The sequence below is a fragment of the Rhamphochromis longiceps genome, linkage group LG3 (genome assembly GCF_057381845.1).
Source record: "Rhamphochromis longiceps isolate RC_006_pf linkage group LG3, R_longiceps_female_GT1.1, whole genome shotgun sequence".
In the NCBI taxonomy this organism is placed as follows: Eukaryota; Metazoa; Chordata; class Actinopteri; order Cichliformes; family Cichlidae; genus Rhamphochromis; species Rhamphochromis longiceps.
The window spans coordinates 63753072-63768176 of NC_140559.1; the positions used below are offsets into that span (position 1 = coordinate 63753072).

Here is a 15105-nt window from a genome sequence, read left to right on the forward strand (position 1 = left end):
GAGGGGTCAGAGGGAAGAGGTCTCTCAGTCTGGACAATCCACATTGATGGCATTGCATCTTTCAGCGTGTTTGTGGGTCGATTTGGATGCTCCAGGTGTGAGAGCAGCCACTCAGCCTCTACTGCAGATGTGTGTCACAAGTTCATCTAGTAGTAGGCTATGGCACTTGGCCACAGGTGGCAGCAGTGGACTGGCCTCCATGTGAGACTGCTCCAGCTGCTATGTGATAGTCCAGCTGCAAACTGAAGATCATATGCAAGTTTTGGAAATTAAACTGTACAATATAAAGCGCCTTGAGGCGACTGTTGTTGTGATTTGGTGCTATATAAATAAAATTGAATTGAAACTCAGAATATTCTTAACTTAGCTTTAAAACCAACCCAATCTCTCCTCCACACTCACAAACAAAGACAAACCAACTGACACATCTGAGTCCCTCACTTTCTTCAATCCACTCACTCTCACAAGCTCCACTTAGTCACACTGGCTCTGTTTATTACTAATTACTATTGTCTCCCCAGAAACACTTCCGTTTTCTTTTTTCCTATTTCAGTTGTGTTTTTTGTGCTTTTGCAGCGTTTTTTTTATTGCTGGTGTTTTCTTAAGTTGCAGTCCGTTTGGCCTCTCAGGGCCACCGTAGATAAAGGCCAAAAATAAATACATAACATCATTTCAAATCAGTTTAAAGGTTTATTTGCAAGACACAAAAACAGAAAAAATTAAAAGTTACAAATGTATTGTGCATGAAACAGGAATTCAAACGTGGCTCAGATGTGTGTCACAAGTTCATCTGGCTGTAGGCTATGGCACTTGACCACAGGTGGCGCTAATTGACTTGACTCCATTTGAGTGCACACAAAGTAAACTGCACACTTTAGTTGTGAAGCGAAAACGCTGAAATCGCAGTAATAACACGCACGAGGGGAACGATAACGAAGACCAGATGCTCCTGATCGTTACTCTTGCTGTCCTGTGAACAGCATCGGCGTGGTGTTAATGGTTTGCTTTTGTTTTGGCGATCGCCCCGTGAATGAGAATATGACCAGGTAAACCCGCGACATTTTTAAATAGTTTGTCGTTCAACAGCAACAAGACTGACGGAGTGTGTTTGAGGAAACCTCACAAATGTCACAGATGAAATATTTGGTGTTTATTTGCTGGTTTGTCGGTAGCAGCTCCTTCAAAGTAAGTCTACCACACATCTGTTTGACCAACACCAGTTGATTTGGATCACCGGTCCAAACAATTTGAACCATTGTTGTGTTTCCTTTTGTGTTGAGTTTGACTGATATTTGCTGGATAGCAAATGTTTTAAAGCTGTGCAACCTTTATCTGCACATAGCAGTTAAACTGTTTAGATCAATCTTTATTGATAATATACATTATTTATTTATGAATTACTGTGTACACAAGAATAAGTTAATGTATTAAGATAAACTGGCTGAAAGTTTTGTATTATTCTTGTGATTTTTGTTTTATTGGCCCTGTTTAGTTACAGGCCAGGTGACCCTTTAGGGGTTTAAAATGCCGAGCCAATGAACGGCTGGGAGCAGGAATCTTTCCTCACTGAAGCTTCCACTTCCACGGGTCTGGTAGGAAGTTGTCCAAGCCAACAAAACAAACAGACAAAAAATCCATCTATCAATCACCTGGATCACCTGTTGAGAAAGAAAAAAGAGAAAACAAGCAAACAAAAGAGAGCAATATAATAAACAACAGCATCGCGATGATCTATGTGAATATAACTGTAAATACTAAATATTGAATAATATTGTGCAGCACGTAAGATCGACAGCGCACAGTGTGCTTTGAGGTAGCAGCCAAAATGCAAGGCAAGTTTCTTTATATCGCACAATTCAACAACAAGGTGATCCCAAGTTCTTTACAGAACATTAAAAAACAAAAACAGATAAAAAGCATGATTTAAACGTGATGTGCCCGTGAGCTCCGCCGGCAGCCAGCTGTGCCAGAGTGACCGAGCCCCAGGCTGAGAGGCCAAAGGCACCGCACCCTGAAGGAGCCCGAGCGAGCCCCAGGCTCCAGGCCCCGACAAGCAGCCACCAGGAGTGAGCCGCTGCGTACCTGGACGCCCATCCCCAGACACAAAGAACCACCAACGCACCGATGTCTGAGGGCGTCTGCCACTGGCAGGGGGAGTGGTGGGGGGAGATAGGCCTCCATACCTTGGAGGGCCTGAGATGTCCCCAGAGAGGTGGCGTCTGATACCCGACCTGACATATGGACACAGACAAACAGGCACACACAGATACAAACATCCATTCCCACCCTCATGCTCTCATATGCAATTACTCAGCAGCAGGTAAGCGCAGAGCCCCTCCTGATAGCCCTCAATGTCTACGTGGATTTAAAATTGAGAGGTGGGCAACGGCGCCAGGGGTGAGGTCGTACACCCTGATGGTCTTCTGGATGCCGTGTAGCGTTCCCACCCCCAAGGTCCTATATGTATGTGTTATGAGAGTGTGAGTAATGTGAATGTCTAAGTTGTGGGATAAAATTGAGGCAGAGGCAGCCAAAAGGGGACAGAGGGGGGGATGCCTCCTCTGCACCCTGGTGACACACCTTTACCCCAAGGCCCTGCATGTGTGGGTGATTGTGGTGGAGCGGGAAGAGGGAGGCAGCTGGAGATGGGGAGGGAAGGAAGGGAAGGGCAAGGGGGCCCAAGCCCATCTGGACTGGGGCCCAGTTCAGCAGCGCCGCCCGGCCCCACAGAGCCCAGGACGGCCCACCCGATCCCACCACAGAGAAAACTGCACCCACCCCGTCATCCAAATTCAAATTCAAATTCAAATTTTATTTGTCACGTACACAGTCATACACAGTACGATATGTAATGAAATGCTTGGACAACTGCTTGTGACCTAAAGAAAACAAAAAAGGAAAAGGCTATGAATAAGATAGGAAATAAATATGAAAAATTAAAAAGGGTAAATTTAACTAGGAAGGAATAAAATATAAATTAAGGTTAAAAATGAAATAACTGTACAACACAAATTAGAATGAAGGGTAAATTTAACTGGGAAAGAATAAGATAAAATATATAAATTAAAGTTGAAAATAAAATAACTGTACAACAAAATACACAATATAGAACTATATAAGAATGTATGAAGAAATATAAATAAATATATACACAACAACAGCAGCTGTACAAGTATTAACCTGAAATGAAGAATATAATGTCCAGTGTTGTGCAATCCACATTATTTAGTGTCTTGTGCAGTGCAAATATGCTTAAAGTGATTTAAGTGATGAAGTGAAAACAATGTCCAGAAAGTCCAGTGTGTGTGTAAGAACTGTATGTGTGGGTCAGTACTGTGTGGTGGTGTGATTGAGAGACCGTATCGCCTGCGGGAAGAAGCTCCTCCTCAGTCTCTCTGTGTTGGTCTTCAGGGAGCGGAATCGCTTTCCTGACCTCAACAGAGAGAACAGTCTGTTGTTGGGATGGCTGAGGTCCTTCACGATCTTCCTGGCCTTGGTCCAGCACCGCCTGCTGTAGATTGAGTGCAGGTCAGGGAGCTCGGAGCGGATGGTGCGCTCAGCTGACCGCACAACCCTCTGTAGAGCTCGTCTGTCCTGCATGGTGCTGTTCCCGAACCAGGTTAAGATGTTTCCCGTCAGGATGCTCTCTATGGTGCACGAGTAAAAGTTCCTGAGCACCTTGGAGGGCAGTTGGAAGTCTCTCAAGCGTCTGAGGTGGTAGAGACGCTGTCGGGCCTTTTCACCACGGTGTTGATGTGACAGGACCATGACAGGTCCTGCGTGATGTGAACTCCGAGGTATTTGAAGCTGTCCACTCTCTCCACTGGGCACTCGTTGATGATGGGGGTCTGGTAGTTCCTCTCCTGCTTAGTGCTGAAGTCCACTATCAGCTCCTTTGTCTTACTGACGTTTAGAAGGAGGTTGTTCCTCTGGCACCAGTTCTCCAGATTCCTAATCTCCTTCAGGTAGGCCGTCTCGTTGTTATCAGAGATCAGGCCCACCACGAGAGTGGTGGAGGCTGAGACATGTCCGCCCATCCTTACGGCCTGTGGTCTGCCAGTTAGGAAGTTGGAGATCCACTGACACATATGAGCTGAGTCCCAGATGCTCCAGCTTGGTGGTGAGTGTTGAGGGAATTATGGTGTTAAATGCAGAGCTGTAGTCTATGAAGAGCATTTTAACATAATTCCCCCTTCTAGTGTCCAAGTGAGTGAGTGATGTGTGGAGGAGATGAGAGATGGCATCGTCTGTGGAACGATTTGGACGGTAAGCGAACTGTAGTGGGTCCAGTGTGTCTGGTAGTGAAGAAATGATGAAGTCTCTGACCAGGCGTTCAAAGCACTTCATCACTACTGAGGTGAGGGCTACAGGGTGATAGTCATTGAGAGAAGCAGGGTGGGGTTTCTTCGGGACAGGAACAATGATGGACTCTTTGAAGCATGTGGGGATCACCGACTGAGATAAAGAGATGTTGAATATCTCAGTGAACACAGGAGCTAGCTGGTATGCGCAGTCTCTGAGGATACGACCTGGGATGCCGTCTGGTCCTGCTGCTTTCCTGGTGTTCACTCTTTTGAAGGCTCTCCTTACTTCATGCTCGGAGATGACGAGCACGTTTCCGGTGCTGGCAGTATGTTCCTGTCTGCAGCCGTTAGCGCCGCTAGCACTAGCATTGTTGGAGTCCTTAGCTGCAGCCTCGAAGCGAGCATAGAAAGTGTTCAGCTCGTCTGCCAGAGTCACGGCCGCGTTCGTCATACCGGTTGTTGGTGCTTTATAGTCTGTTAATCCACTCATCCTCCAGACAACACAAGACATAGACACCCAGGCTGAGTTCTTCCTCCACCTCTCCTGTATCTCTCCCACCTGCAGAGTGAGTTCCTGGAGAGAGGAGACCTCCTGCAAGATGTAACAGCCTCCCCCACCAGTCTTCCATACAAACGTTAATCATGCAAACACTTAACACAGCAACACTGAAAGCATTTGAGTGTAAATTTCATTCAAATCAAACTTTATACACAATTACAATAATGGAAAAAAGTCTAAATATTAAAACACTACAACCGCCGAAGAAACAAATAAAACCAATCACAATCAACATCAAAATATGATCATAGAAAAATAGAAGAAGAAGATGACAGCTCCAGCACCGCCCACGACCCTGAAAAGGAGATGTGGAAGCGAACGGATGGATGGAAAAATAGAAGAGACATATCATACAATTCATACACGTTCATGTGATATCTTTGGGTTCAAAAACCCAATAACCTTGAATCCTTCTTTTAAATTACATTTAAATTTCAGCTGGCAGCAAAGAAATGAATCACAAATTAACCACAATTAATCTGCAGCTTCATCAATGTGATGCTGAGTTTCTGACTGAAATTCAGTCTGAACATGTCTGACTCTGTGAAACAGTCAGAGTGTTTCTCTGACAGCAGGAGCCTCTTTACACTCAGCTTCACACAGACGATCAAGCAAACTTCTTCTTCTGTCATTTTTTTTTTCTTTTTTGTGTCCCGTTTGGATCTTTAGCCATCAGAATTGTTGTCTCAAGGCCAAGAAAGATGCCAAGCGGATTTATTTTACCAAGTGGATCATCATGGCCTTGCCATATTGGTCCATTTGATTGACCTTTATTATAATTATGTATTTATTTTATTTTCAGTTGTTACAAACGGGACAGACATGACTGGGGGATAGGACAGGGAGAAAGAATGAAAGAAAGAGAGGGAGAGAAAGAAAACCAAAAGGGAGAAGAGACGGTGAGAAGGGGGGGAAGAGAGAAAAAAAAACCAAAACTCCTGGGTCACCTGTATGGAGAAAAAAAACAGAAGAGAAAGCAAACAACAAAGAGCAACATAATAAGAAAAAAAAAGCACCATCACAATAAACTAGCTAGCAGTAGATATCAGTAGATACTAAATAATAAACGATATTGTGCAGCACGCAAGATAGACAGCGCACAATGTGCTTTGAGGCAGCAGCCAAGAAAGCTGTAGTCCGCGTCTGTGAATACCCGTGTGTACACCTGTGTGTATACCTGTGTGGATCAGCATGCTTGCATTCCAAAGGTTTCTCCATGTAACGATCTGCTAGAGGGTGTGGGGAGCCACAGCCCCGTCCTCCAGGGCATGAAGCAGGTATGGAGGAGACATCCAGAGGCCCCCAGAACACAAGAGACCAAGGAAGACCAACAGAGGGGCAGCCGCGCCACTGTCCCAGAAAGAGCTGAGGAGAGTCCCAGATGAGGGGTCACTCAGCAGCCGCGGAGCAGAAGCCAGGGGGAGTTGCAGTGACGCGCCCGTGAGCTCCGCCGGCAGCCAGCTGTGCCTGAGTGACCGAGCCCCAGGCTGAGAGGCCGGGGGCACCCCACCTCCGAAGTGGCCCGAGCGAGCCCCAGGCTCCAGGCCCCGATAAGCGGCCGCCAAGGAGTGAGCCGGTGTGTACCCAGACGCCCACCCCCAGACACAAAGAACTACCAACCCCTGAGGGGGTCCGCCACTGGCAGGGGAAGTGGTGGTGGGGGGAGATAGGCCTCCAAACCTTGGAGGGCCTGAGATGTCCCCAGAGAGGTGGCGTCTGATACCCGACCTGACATATAGACACAGACATACAGGCACACACAGACACAAACATCCATTCCCCCCCTCATGCTCTCATATGCACTCACTCCACAGTCAACCAACGTGGAGACAGACATAAAGAGACGCTGTATACACGATCACACTCCCCAAGCGTACTCTACTAACCGGGTCTAGGTACCCTTGCCCCTGGAGGGGGGAACTGCACCCAGACCCAGGTGGTGTTACCCTTTTCCCTGCAGTGGGGAGAGGCAGACCACCCCGACTCCGCAGCAGCAGGGAGGCCCCACACTCCAGACCGCAGTCGGACGGCCAACTCCTCCTAGCCCCCCCGCACCAGCAGGCCGCAGAGAACGGGGGTGAGAGAAGACTCCAAACCTCCCTCCACCCGCTCATTGTAGTGTTGATGCATGTGTGTTCTAAGGTGCATTTAAAACCCAGGAGGGCTTGGAGCTACCTGCCAGAGAGCAGCAGGTAAGCGCATAGTCCCTCCTGCTAGCCCTCAATGTCTACGTGTATTTAAAATTGAGAGGTGGGCAACGACGCCAGGGGTGAGGTGTACACCCTGATGGTAATTTGGACTCCGTGTAGCGTGCCCACCCCCAAGATCCTATATGTATGTGTAATGAGAGTGTGAGTAATGTGAATGTCTAAGTTGTGGGATAAAATTGAGGCAGAGGCAGCCAGAAGGGGACAGAGGGGGGGGGGGGGGGGGTAGCCTCCTCTGCACCCTGGTGACATACCCCTACTCCAAGGCCCTGCATGTGTGGGTGGTTGTGGTGGAGCGGGAAGAGGGAGGCAGCTGGAGATGGGGAGGGAAGGAAGGGAGGGGCAGGTAACCCTTCCCTGGGGCCAGCTCCCCCGCTGACCCCAGTAGGCACCCACATACTCCGCGACCCGCCAGGGAAAGGGGACCCAGGCCCATCCAGAAACAGTCAGAGTGTTTCTCTGACAGCAGGAGCCTCTTTACACTCAGCTTCACACAGACGAGCTGAGGAACGATCAAGCAAACTTCTTCTTCTGTCATTTTTAACAGCAGCTTGCATCCAAAGATGTTGCACTACTGCCATCTCCTGGCTTTTACTCTTACTTCTCTTCCAGATCCCCAGATCCTCTTGATGACATCAGTATTTCTCAAAAATGAAAAACCACTCCTTTCACCTCATCAGGACTTAACTGATTAACCACTTTTTCAAACGTAAGTTTCATTTCACCACCAGTTCCCACCCTCAACACTCTCCTTTGACTTCTATACTTCAACTAATAACCACATGTTCAACCGTCTCCATAGCATTACACCATCACATAACCCAGTCGGATGTTTCCCCATCATAAAAAGAGAACCATTCAGAAAGCAGTGACCTGTTTGTATTCTCCTGCTGCCTATTTAACCCACTACTCCTCTTAACTTCTATTGTGTTTTGTACCCCATGTCTCCCTTTTGTTCCATTATCCCATGCCATTCTCCAGAAATTCTTACTTTGTGTCCAAACTATTCTTTTCCCTCAGATTTCAACAATGGTATCTGCACATCTATGTCTACTTTTTTAACAGCTGCTTTAGCCAACCTATCTGCTCTTTCATTACCCACAATACCTCGGTTGAGGGGGTCAGACCAGCACAGTCTCTTTCAGCACACATGGATATTTCATCAGTCTCATAGACGCTGAGAACAATTTGTGTATGAGACTAAAGAAACAGTCCACACATAATTGAACAAAAGGCCTCTAAAGTTCTGTGGTTGCCACATTTCCACATGACTGTTTAATTACAGCAAAAACCATCATTATAATTATCTTGATTGATATTGTAATCTTAGTTTTCAACACAATTGTTCATTAACTTAAACAATGTTACAAGATAAATATATATTCTTAGTGCTTATTTTCTGATTAGATTGTTTTATGTATTTTAATAAGAGAGGCCTTTATAAACCAATCGCAGTGTGTGTCTGGCAGGAAGTGAAGCAGGAAGTCTGAATATAGCTTGTGAGCTTGTGAGAGACGTTTCAAAATGAAAACAGAGGAATTAGAGAATGAAAGTGCAAAGTAATAGTAATGAAAATGATATTAAATAAATGTCTTAGTGTGTTAATACAGGTGCCCATGGACTTGCTCAACCTCCTGGAAGAATACAGCAGAAAAATGATAGATTAACAGAATTGGGACGAAAACAGGCTTTGGTTTAAAATGTCACAGCTTCACCTCTCATCCTGTCCTTATCCTGAGAAGAAGCTTAAAGGACAGTTAATCTCCTGATGAAGACAGAAGACAGACAGAACAACACCGAGGACTTGAAGAATTAACAGCAGGCAAAAAGACAGTGCACCTGACCTACAACACTGAAGGGTCCAGCAGCATGTATGTTGATGGAAACATGCGCTCTGAATTACAAGCTGGAAAGTGTACCAGTGACATGACTGTGTGAAACCACTGGATGGGACTGTCTGAGTTCATATTTGCCATGCTGGGAGTTAAGCGCCAAGAAAAGACTGAAAAGAGGAAGAGAGAATGAAGAGAGAAGAAGAAACAGCTGATTTGGGCCTGTGTTTGATTTGGGAGGCCACACAGGAAGTTGAGAGAAGAGGGGACGAGGACCGGTGAGAGGTGAAGGTTGGACGTGTTAAAGTGACAGCATAGGAAAGTTGGGTTGAACATTGAGGCTGAATTTGTGGGTTTAGAAACATCCAGAGCATCACAACAGAAAGGTAAATAAAAAAAGTAAGAGAGATAAAGAAATAAATAAACTAATAATACATAAATGAATAGAAAAATAGAAAACACACATGTAGAAATTGTCACATGTGAAATTATTTTTGGAGAGAATCAGAAGTGAGACAGTTTGAATCCACAGTTCAGCGCAAAGATGCAGGAATTAAATCTGATTATAAAAACACATCGAGGCAACGAAGACCAGCTTACACTCAATATTAATATGAACACACAACATACACGCAATGAAGACATGCTTACACTCATGAATGTGAATACATGACATAAATGCTGAATGGTGTAGATTTAACACACTTAAAGGCTGAAGCTGAGGAATAACTCAGGAAGCTGCAGGACAATAGAGTGACTGTTGTGACAAGGAAAAAGTGACTGGGAGGACCAACCAGGGATTAGAAGCTTAAAGCAGGTTTAAAATAGTGAATTAGAAGTGGTTTCCAGCTGATTGAGCAAAAGAAGTGACGACTGTAGAAATAAAAATAAAAGAATAATAATTGAATTATGCAGCAATGTTTTGAATATGCATTTCTGTTGTCAGGGCAACTTCTCGAGATGTGACTCAATATGCAAATTAGTTGAATGAGTGGGGACAGAAAAAAAAGAAAAACTCAAGTTTCCTGTCTGAGACATGAGTGAAGTTTGCATTGAGAGAAATATATCTGTGACTGTGTGAGAAGAACTGTTTGGTAAAATATATGATAGCAGCCGCAGGACAATTAAATAAAGTCTGTGACTAAGTGCAGTCGTGCAGATCTGGAGAAGAAGTTTATAATTTAGTGATGACACATTGTTATAAAGTGTTTAGAAAGGGCTTAATGGGAATATTACTGTTGGGCAAACTGTGCGGCTTTAACAAGATTTTCTGTGTATTTAGCAGGTGAAACTCTGTCAGCTGACTTCAGACTGTCAGGAAGCTGAAGAACCTGAGGCCAACCACTGAAACATGATGTGGGCAAAATGAACAGAGGGAGGGATTTTAAAGGTGAACATTTAGGACTTACTGCAAAAGTTACTATGTCAAAGTTACTGTGACTCAAACAGAGGAAATTTTGATTTTTTTATTTCCACACCCAGCATGTTTTGGGTGTTATATGCTATTAAATACTTTTAAATAAATTAAAAAGTATTTAATAGCATATAACACCCAAAATATGCTTCGGTTCACATTTAACTCCAGAAAATCATCAATCAAAACATGGATATTACCTGACCACAGATTCGTGGTGACGTCACTGCTCTTTTAACTGTTCGGTGTCTTTGTTTGTTTGCTGGTTGTAGAAATGGTTTATATGAGCTTTGAGCTGAGAGTCAGAGGTTTCTGTGGACACTGCTCATGTCGGCACTTATATTTCTGACCTTTTCTTATAACCGATTAAACATGATCTCCTCCCTTTTGCCCCCATTTTTGGTGGTGTAGGTACAAATGATCAGGCATGACATTCTCATAATAAATAAGATACTGCAAATAATTATTTCTGCATTTGTGCGATTGAAGTGAATTGAAAATGTGTATGAAATGACACTGTTTTAAAGATTTGGCCTAAATAATTTTGGAGTGAATGAGTCTAAACATGATGACCTAACTAGTGATACCCTGTCACACACACACACACACACACACACACACACACACACACACACACACACACACACACACACACACACACACACACACACACACACACACACAGCATGTTATGCCAGTTTCAGCTGAAACTATGTTTCAAACCATGTTCCGGGTTTTTAGTTCACCATTTATGAGGCTTCAAGAAGAAAATAAAAGACAGATCTGAATGTTTGAAAATGTTTTGGAAAGATTCTGTAAAGATGAGATGAAAAATACTCAAAGGATAAATTTAATTGGTTTATTATTTAGATAAGTTGAAAAAAGTTAAACAAGCAAGTAAATGAAGAAACAAGGTAAAATGAAGTAATAATGAAAAAAGTTAAACAAGTAAATGAAGAAACAAGGCAGAGGAGAGAAAAGCCCAACAATCCCCTCTGAGCAAGCAGTTGGCGACAGTGGGGAGGAAAAACTGCCTTTAAACGGGCAGGAACCTCCGGCAGAACCAGGCTCAGGAGGGGACAGTCAACGGCCGGGACTGGTTGGGGGGGGTGAACAGAGGTGGAGCAAGACGAGGCTACATCAGGTGAGGAAGCAGTAGCGTCTCTCCTCCGGAACAAGTGGAACCATTTTTTCTTTTTTTTCATGCACTTTTCCACGAGCGCTTTTTTCTCCAGGATGAGATTTCTCAGCTCATCGATGGTTTCTGCGTTTTGTTCTTCAAGTTTCTCACATCTTTGTTCCACCTCTTCCAATGTTGCTTGTTGTTCTTCAAGCTTGTCTTTGAGTTGTTTGGATGTTGCCTCCTGTATCAGCTTGTCCTTGTGCATGTCTGCATTTCTCTGTTGGACCTCTTTGTGCTTGTCTTCTAACTGCTCGTTTCTTTTCTGGATTTCTTGGAGCGTGAGCTGCAGGTCTTCATGTATTTTGTCTTCTTGTTGTTTTTGCGCCTGCATTTGAGTGTTTTCACGCTTCAAGTTATTGAATTCCACCAAAATCCCCTTAACGAGCTCGGAGTTGTTTCTCGCTATCTGATCGATCCTTCTCTGCATCTGTGAGCAGCGTTTCTCCAGTTTGTCCTTTTCTTCTTCCACTTTAGTTGCTTTGTCCTCCAGCTGATTACAAAACTCTTGCAGTTTTAGATTTTTAGACTCAAAGTCCTGGACGATACGTTTTCCTTCTTTCAGTCTTTCTTGCTGTTGCTCTTTCTGTTGAAGAAGGTCTTTATTTTGGCGCAGTGTTTCATCCAGGCTTTCTTTCAGCATGCGGTATTTTTCCTGCATGCTCTTCAGTTCGTGCTGCATGTCTCGTTGCTTTTTGTCCTGCTCTTCCTTCTGTTGGAGGAATTCTTTCTTTTCTTCCACAGCTTCATGGAGCTGTCTTTGGAGGAGCCGATTTTTTCGGTCCATGTATTGGAGATCCCGTTGTATCTTATCAGTCATCGTTTTCTTGTCTTGGAGCTGGTTGGTCATTTCTTTTAGTTCTGCACTCTTTTGCCTGTTTTCTTTAATGAGGTGCACAATCTGCTCTCGGCTCTGAGCAAACTTGATTCCCCAGCCCTCATTAATAATTTTTATGTCCGGCTGGCGCTGTTGTCTTTCTTCCAGCTCTTTATTTTGGGCTTCCATTCGTCTACATTTGTCCTCCAGTTGAAGTTTCTCTTCTTCAATTTGTTGCATTTTTTCTGGAGAAGGTAGTTTTCCTTCCTACTCTCCTCTAATGCCCTTTGGAAGGATGAGACGCCATTTGGGGAAATTGGCCGGCCACGCCAGGAAGGAGAGGCGGCGTAATCTTTTTGAATTGGTTGTTTTTTTTCTTGGAAACATGTTGGAGTTTCTATACGATGACTTTGAAGAGCTTGTGGTGAACGTTTTGTAGGCTGCAAACACAGATGCTGCTGAAACGAACTAAAACTTGCTGTTTCTCACCCCTACTTAAGGAAAAACATCAAAGGACTTAAGATTCTTAAGATCTATGACATCATCACTCCCTAAGCCAATGAGATTGTCACAAGACATTTTGGAATGGGGTATTTTTTTTTTAAACTGTTTTCAAACTTAACTTAAAATTTCAGTGTTTCCTGGTTGTGGACTATTGGTTAGTCCAGCCGATTAAGAAATTAATTGTCACAAACATCACTAATATTATATAACAGACGACAGAAAACACGAGTTTTTTTTCTACTCAATAGAGGTATAATAAAAGTTTTTTTAATTATCCTACTTTTTATAAAAGAGAACATTTATTAAAGATTATGTATTTAATTAAAAAACTCTGTTCATCTAAAGCAGGGGTCAGCAACCTTTAAGACCCAAAGAGCCAAAGAGCCATAATTGGCCTATCTGGGGTTGAAAGGCTCGATAAATGCACGGCGTTTCGCCGGGTACACCGGCTTCCGCGAGTGTGACGCTTATTTTGAGCGATGAAAAAATAAGAAAATATAATTTTATTTGTATATTGCAAAATCACAATAATCTTCCAATTTAGAACTACAAGTTAAAAAAAGAACTAACATAAATAAAATACACTTCAGCTAATTTATTTTCACAAACCACGCGGAGCCGCACTATAAGGACTAAAGAGCCGCAGGTTGCCGACCCCTGATCTAAAGGGTTTAACAAAAAGGGGGAGCTTCCTGCTGGAAATTGAAATGTCCCCATGTCCCCACTGGGCGATCGTGGCTCAAGAGTTAGGAGTTCGCCTTGTAATCGAGCCCCGGCTTGGACAGTCTCGGTCGTTGTGTCCTTGGGCAAGACACTTCACCCGGCAAGACACTTCACCCGTTGCCTACTGGTGGTGGTCAGAGGGCCTGGTGGCGCCCCAGGGTGGCTGTAGCTACATCACCAGTGTGTGAATGTGTGCGTGAATGGGTGGATGACTGAACGTGGGTGCTTAACTAGTTAAAAAAACAAACAAACATCTGTCTCTTATTTTTTATGTCACACAGGAAAGAAGCTTCAATGTCTGATGAGAAGACATTAATTTGTTGGTGTTTGTGGTGTTTGGTGCAGTTTTCTTGTTCTCTGGCTTGTTGTTTATTTACAGTGGAGATGAAGATCTCTAACAAGTTGATTTGTTCACATTTGCACATCTTAATTTTTAAGAGGAATGTGTTTTTTTGAGTTTGTACACTATATGCATGTAAGGCAACCGTTTCCTTTTTCTGTATTTTTGTGTGCTGCTCTTTTAACAAAAGGGGAACAAAAGACATTTAAATCGACCTCAGATGATTTGTTAAAATTTTTACAAGGTCTTACTGAGGTGATGCAAAGTGAAACATGCTTCTTTTTTGGTAATGTGCTGGAAAAGCTTGAAAATTGACCTTGAATGTGCTTAAAAAGTGCTTGAATTTGACCCTAAAAATGTGTATGAACCCTGCATATATTGCAGTATTTACAGTTTATAGTAGGAATTTCATGGCAACAGCTAATCTTTATTTTGTTTACTGGGAAATGAAATGCTGCCAATTCACAAAGCTGTGCTTCAGCTGCACTTCCTGTTGTAGACTTGTGATGCACACAGGCTCTGTTCCAGCACTCAGCATGTTCTTCCTTATTTGCTCCACCAGGGGGAGCTCCTAAACTATGACATCCTGATAGGAGTGAACCAGGGAGAGGGGCTGAAGTTTGTGGACGACAGTGAGGACAACGACGGCATCTCAGCTGCGGCGTTCGACTACACCATCTCCAACTTTGTTGACAACCTCTACGGCTACCCAGAGGGTGAGGACGCCACCTCTGTACACTGCCACTTTTTCAGTTATTCCATTTTACAGCCTCCTCTCACTTAACTGCATTTTGCAGCATCATCAGGTTTTGTCTCATTAGGAGCCGCGTTTGTTGATTTGTTCGTTTTTTTCTGTTTGCTGTATTCATTAAAATAAACGGATAATCGTCAAAATGACAAATGTGGACAATTATCAAAGCTTACATTACAATTCTGACAGCTTGAGTTCACATGAATTTTCAAAAGAATATAAAAAGCTGTGAAAGTGCTTTAAGCGTTTAAAACATGCGAGTAAAGAATGGAATCAGTAACATGTGAGCCCAGTGAAGTGCATCAAACAAGACGAGCGTGCTAAAGAGAGCCACTCATCCACATCACGGCGTGTCTGCGCCTTAACCTTTGAGGCTCTGTGGGCAGTAATGCTATCATCCCCCAGGTAGTGGGCTCCCAATCTCAGTGTCGGTGTTTCTGACAGATCGGCCTGCGAACCCCTCACAGCCGGACC

General features: G+C 43.9%; 1 protein-coding gene across 1 annotated transcript in view; it reads right to left on the reverse strand.

Annotated features, from left to right (window-relative positions):
* The window catches only part of LOC146675695 (protein TANC1-like), a 407338-nt gene that overhangs the window by 351707 nt on the left and 40526 nt on the right, over positions 1-15105 (reverse strand). The window lies entirely within an intron of this gene.